Here is a 6,419-nt window from a genome sequence, read left to right as displayed (position 1 = left end):
CTAACAGAAAGAAAGAGAGAGAGAGAGAGAGAGAGAGAGAGAGAGAGAGAGAGAGAGAGAGAGAGAGAGAGAGAGAGAGAGAGAGAGAGATTTTAGAGAAGTCGATAGCTGGAAGTTCCCCTTTGGGAAGGGAAACCAAGGACAGCCTCTCCTAGACAGAATTTGATTGAATATTGAAAGAATCCAGAGAAACTAAAAAACAAAAGTGAGGAAGATGAGCATTCAAGCATGGCGAACATAACCATGCAAAGACAGAAAAATAGAAAGTGGAGTTTAGTGTGCAAGTGACAGCAAATGATATCATAGTATCTGAAATTGAGAGCTGGAGGGGATCTTAGAGGCGACTCAACCTAATCCTTTTATAAATTGAGAAACTGAGATGCAGAGAAGTCACAGAACTTATCCAGGGTCTTATAGGTGGTAAATCTAAAGTGAGATTTAATTTTGAGTCCTTCTGACTCTAAGTCCAATGCTTTACTCCTTAGGTCACTTCAATTTAGATCCATGCCTCAGAATCTTTTACCTTCTTGAAGAATATTACTGAAATGGCCCCTCAGCCTTTTCTTCTTCAAGTCAAATAGTTTACCTTATGTTAACTATCTCTCATAAGTCCTTTTTTAAAAACAAGCCAACCATCATTCCTTCCTTGTTCCAGGAAGTTACCTGACCTGAGCTACTCCTACCTAGCATGATGAAATCTTTAAAGATCTATGCTTCAGTTGTATCCATAGTTAACCACATCTGCAATCCCTATTGCATACCCACCAAACATCTAAAATGACCAACTGACTGGAGAGTTTGAATCCTAGTTTTAAAACCCTGGCCAGCTGCAGGAAATACAGAGGGAAAAAGTTATGCCTTGGCTACTGAGTACAATCTGCACACAGTGTTAACGATACCATGTCAGTCCATAAATTATCATGGCTAAATGCTGAAACATTAACACCACCCAAAACACACTCGTAAGCAAGCCAGCTTGGCAAAATGAGGTCATGGAGAAGCGTAAAGTTATTTCAGGATGGGTCTTGAATACCACTACAGCTCCTTTGACACCACCTGCTCTTGTTCTGAGAACTGTATATTTAAGTCCCCCAACAGCAACTGGGCTTAAGCCCAGTGCTGACTTTACAGTCCAGTCCAAAGTAAATGCTGTCCTGTTGGTAGGTGTTGACCTTTAGATGAGGCATTAAAATCCCCCTGCCAACATTCCCACCTTCTGCTTAATTGGCACAGTGTAAAAGATGTTGCTGAGAAAGCATTCAATGCCCACCATAGCTTGCCGGCATATTATCATAGTAATAGAGGCATGTAATGTATTCCTCTAAAAAATGGTTGGATAATCTAACTCAACATCATAAATCACTCTGGTGATGAGGGTCATAGAGGCAGTAAGTACACCTCTGAATTCCTGCTCACAATGTTTCTATTCTTTCTCTGGAACTATTCTTGTCCCATAGTAAAGTCAAGAACACCTCACTTAGCCTATTACCCTGGCTATAGATCTGTCAAGATCATGCCTGTCAGAGGTGGCAAAGACTCCTGCCAAAGCCCACTGTGAATAGGAAGTTTGAACACACATTTCTTTCAAAACCACATTTCTCATGCTCACTCTGCCTAATGCCAAGCCACTGTTATCAAAGCCTCCAGTAATAATTCACTTAAGATATTTCATAACCACTTAAAAATAATATGAAGTCATTTAGACTAATAAAGTTAAATAAAAATTTCAGAACCTCTTCCCCTTACTCAATAAACTTTTGGCTTCTAATTATTTCCAAGATCAAATATAAAGTTCTTTGTTTGGCATTTAAAATTCTTAACGATTTGGCCCCTTCCTCTCTTCCTTCCACGCACTCTAGAATCCCATCCTATTTGACTCCTCATGCTTCTCCTCATCTGTGTCTTTAGCCTGTTTGTTGCCCATACCTGACTGCTTTCTTCTTCCCAAACTTCACCTCATATAATCCCTGGTTTCTTTTATTTCTCAGCTGAAGTGCCACTTCCTTCAGGAAGACCTTCCTGGCTTCTCCAAATATTAGTGACATTACAAAGTTAAATGTTATCTACTTTTTTGCAAAAAATACATTTTTATATATTTTTTCTTTACATCCCCTAGATTTCCTCCTGTGTCACTAGCCTTTACTCCCTCAAAAAATTGTTCCTTATGACAAAATTAAAAGAAAAAAAAAGAAAAAAAATTCTGCAAACTCAATATAGCAAAAAAAAAAATCTGACATTTTTAATCAACATTACAAACACATGAAACTTTCCCCAACTTAAAAAGTGAGGGGAAAGGGGTTTCTTATAACTCTTTTGGGGGGCTAAGCTTGTTCTTTATAATTTGCCAACATTCACATTCAATTGTCTTGTGGTCTTCCTCTCTATTTCCACTGTTGTAATCATTGTATGTATGTGTATTTGTATATACAAATATACATATATACATGAGTATGTACACATGTGTATATGTTACATAACTACATATTTTACATATTAGGTATAAATATGTGCAAACATATTTTACATATATACATACATACATTTATTATTCTGCATGATTTATTTCATACCAATTCATATGTTTTTCATGCTTCTCTGCATTTGCATTCATCATGTTTGTCATTTCTTATATCATAGTAATCATCTATTACATTATATAATATGAGTTATTAAAACACTTTCCAATTGATGGGCATTTACATTATTTCTAGTTCTTTGTTACCTTGAAAAGTACAGGCTATAGACATTTTGGTTTATATTTTCTATTATTTATTAATCTTGTATGTTTTGATTTATGTAAGTTATATCCCCCATTAGAATATAAGGTCCTTGAGAACAGGAACTGTTTTTTTTTAATTTTTATATACCTAACTTTTTAAAGTCCAGTCTGGCACATATTTACATGACCAGTAAGTATCATTAATTGGTTGGTTGGTTGGTTGGTAGTGAATGTTAGAAAATTACATTAACTCTCTTCGTTCCTTCATCCCATCTTCTCTATATCTTCTCAAAAACATTTTCTGAATGTTTTTGTGCTCATTTATATATTACTTTGAGTTCTTCAAGTCAAAAAAGCATTTGTTGAATACCTAGTATGTGCAATACTATTTTCTCAATGCTCAGTGCTTTCTGGGATAGATATCTAACTTCATTATAGAATCAATGAGGCAAAACACTATGTCAGTGATTCCCAAAGTGGGCGCCACCGCCCCCTGGTGGGTGCTGCAGCAATCCATGAGGGCAATGATGGCCACAGGTGTATTTATCTTTCCTATTAATTGCTATTAAAATTTTTTAAAATTAATTTCCAGGGGGATAAGTAATATTTTTTTCTGGAAAGTGGGCGGTAGGCCAAAAAAGTTTGGGAACCACTGCACTATGTGGTATCTCATGGAGATAAGGTGATGAAACATCAAAGTCTTAAAATAGTTTGTCACATGCATTTACTGAACACTTATCACATGCTTTTAATCATTTTATGAGCCTTTATTGCTTAATATCCCCTTGCTACATATTAAAACTGCCTGTTCCATATCTGAGTCTTGGACACCTTTTTAACTTCCTCTCCCAAGATAGGTGGTTTTTACTTTCTTTAAAGCCCAATGCTAAGCAAGGTGCCAGGTACATTGTGAGCACTGAATAAATGTTTATTGATTGAATGGTTATATCACAGTAAGAATTGACAATTGTGTGGTTTTAGTAGTAGAATACCTGTTATAAAAACCCAATAGCATCAAGAATAAAAAGTTGAAAGGTATCCTTAGAAAAAATCTATCCTGTCTACCCTCTCATTTTTGAAGGGGACACTGAGTCCAGGGATGTTAAGTGACTTGCCCAGGTGGTATAGAAAAAAAGTATTCTGACTCTGGAGTCAAAGGACCTGGGTTCAAACCTTGCCTCTGACACTTGCTAGCTATGTAATCTTAACCAGTCAAGTTTCTTCATCTGTAAAATGAGGCTGTTGGATTAGATTTGAAGTTCCCATCAGTTGTATGTCTAATGGTCTTGGAGATAACTTCACAGGTCTATTTTAGCTCTAAATCTATGATCCTTGAAAGCCAAAGAGATATATCTAGAGTCCAGATCCAACATTTATTCCCCTTCCCCAAGCGGTTCTCTTCAGGACCCTCTCAGTCTTGTTTAGTTCATTCTTGATGTTAGAGCTTTTAAGTTATAATCTATAAAACTGCCACTGAGGGTACAATTTAGAGTTTTATACAGTCTTTTCTTGAAAAAATTTGCCATTCACTTATAGAAGAATTTTTGACAGGGAGGGAAGAGTGCTGAACTTGGAGTCAATGGAGCTGAGTTCAAATCTTAGCTCTGCCTCTTGCTGTCTATGTCACTTTAGGCAAATCTCCTTAAGCTTCAGTTTCTTCATCTGTTAAATGATAATTTGAACCACATGAATTCTAAATCTATACTCCTAATCTATGATCTCATTAAATGGTAATGGTCACTTTTTGAGACAAGGGTAGCACTTTGGGGTACCAATAGAAGAGAATAAAAAAAAATATGCTTTCCTTGAGGAAAAATAATGTTGAAACTGGAAGGAAAATTCTACTTTTGAAGAACTTGCTAAAGCACATCTTTTTTGGTAGGGAGGGAGAGGAAGGAGAATTATCTATTTCTTTTTCACAAAAAGGAAAATAATTTCACACAATAATAATAATATAAGCCCTTGAGCATCTGACATTATAAACATAGATTAGTTTACAATGGAAATAAATGATGAAACTAGGATAGAGCATTCACCCATTTTAACATAGTCATCACTCTATCATCTATATGTTATTCCTGTCCAAACAAAGATGGTATAACAGGCAAGAAGTCTCTGCTTTGTTTAGTATCTCATACATCAGTTCCTAGTATTACTATAATATAAAAAATAAATGGAAAAATAATTATTTAGCAGCTCTATCATTGACAGTTGATACTATCTAAATTACTCACTGCAAAATGGATTTTTCCTTTTTTTTCTCTATCCTTTGAGAGGCTCCTCATCACTCCCATAAAAAAAAAATCAGTGGTTACTTACAGATCCAATCTCATTGTTAATCAGTGCAGGATCTGCTCCACTTCTTATCCAATCTAGGTTGCTCCTCCCATGACAATTCAGTGGTCTCCAGCTGCAAAGCATTCACTAAATTGGTGCCATACTTGGTACAGACTCCTAATCAGCTCTCTCTCTACTATACCTCAGAACTCCTTTTCTCAAGCAATCCACCACCCAGCCTCTCAAACCTAGTTTGTTTGTTTTTTTTTTGTAACTTTCTAAAAGAGTAACTCTCCATTTTTCATCAACCACTCTGCTCATTTTGACTCCACAAAACATACTTCCTGGTGCCCACCATACACAAACTGTCACCTACCTTTTACTTATTGTCTTCTCCCTAATGGGGAAAGCTAGACTATATGCTCCTTGAGGACAGAGACCAACTTTCTTATTTCTTATTTGTATCTCCAGCACTTAGTATAGTGCCTGGAACATGATAGGTCTTTAATAAATGTTTATTGAGTTGAATTGAGTAGGTCCTGCATATAAGACTAATACATTTGGGGTCACTAGAGAAGAGGAAAGTTATAAAAGATTATGAAGACCAATACAGATGCTATTTTAACCCCTTAATTTTAACACCTCTGCTCAGAATTCAATAATTGTTTTTTTACTACATTCTTCTTTGTTTGGCATAATAGATTGGCTGAGAAAACTATAATTCCACATCCTGCCTCTCAGACTTATTAACTAAATAGGCCAGTCATTTAACCTCAGGACGATCCACGTAACTCCCAAGGATTTATCACATAAAATAGAAATGTTTTGGAATCTATCCTCATTTGAGAAAGTTCCGTAACCATAAGTTTACCATGCTTAGGACAATCACCAAACTTTCCAGTATTCATATATGTTCCTGTCAAAGATACCATGAATTTTCATCTTGATTTTTTATAATGAGAAAAACAGAGAAGACAATAAAGTAATCCTTCCAAAGTATACAATAAGCCATGACTGGAGCTCCTAGCTGCTGGTTTCTATGTTTACGCTTTTATGTTTTACATATTCTTGCCTCTTCGTGAGTCTCCCTTATAAATTTCATCCAAGAATTATTTTTTTTAAATTTAAACCCTTACCTTCGATCTTGGAGTCAATACTGTGTATTGCCTCCAAGGCAGAAGAATGGTAAGGACTAGGCAATGGGGTTAAGTGACTTGCCCAGGGTCACACAACTGGGAAGTGCTGAGGCCAGATTTGAACCGAGGACTTCCTGTCTCTAGTCCTGAGTCTCAATCCACTGAGCAACCCAGCTGCCCCCTATTTTTTGAAAAGTAAGGGGATTTGGTTGTCTCTTCTCACTGATGATAGATGGACTTCTCTGATACCACTGTCCTCTCCTTAAGACTAAACTGTAATTTTCTTT

Source organism: Gracilinanus agilis, chromosome 1, assembly GCF_016433145.1.
Source record: "Gracilinanus agilis isolate LMUSP501 chromosome 1, AgileGrace, whole genome shotgun sequence".
Taxonomy (NCBI): Eukaryota; Metazoa; Chordata; class Mammalia; order Didelphimorphia; family Didelphidae; genus Gracilinanus; species Gracilinanus agilis.
The sequence above is the reverse complement of the archived record's forward strand: the minus strand, read 5'-3'. Positions refer to the sequence as shown.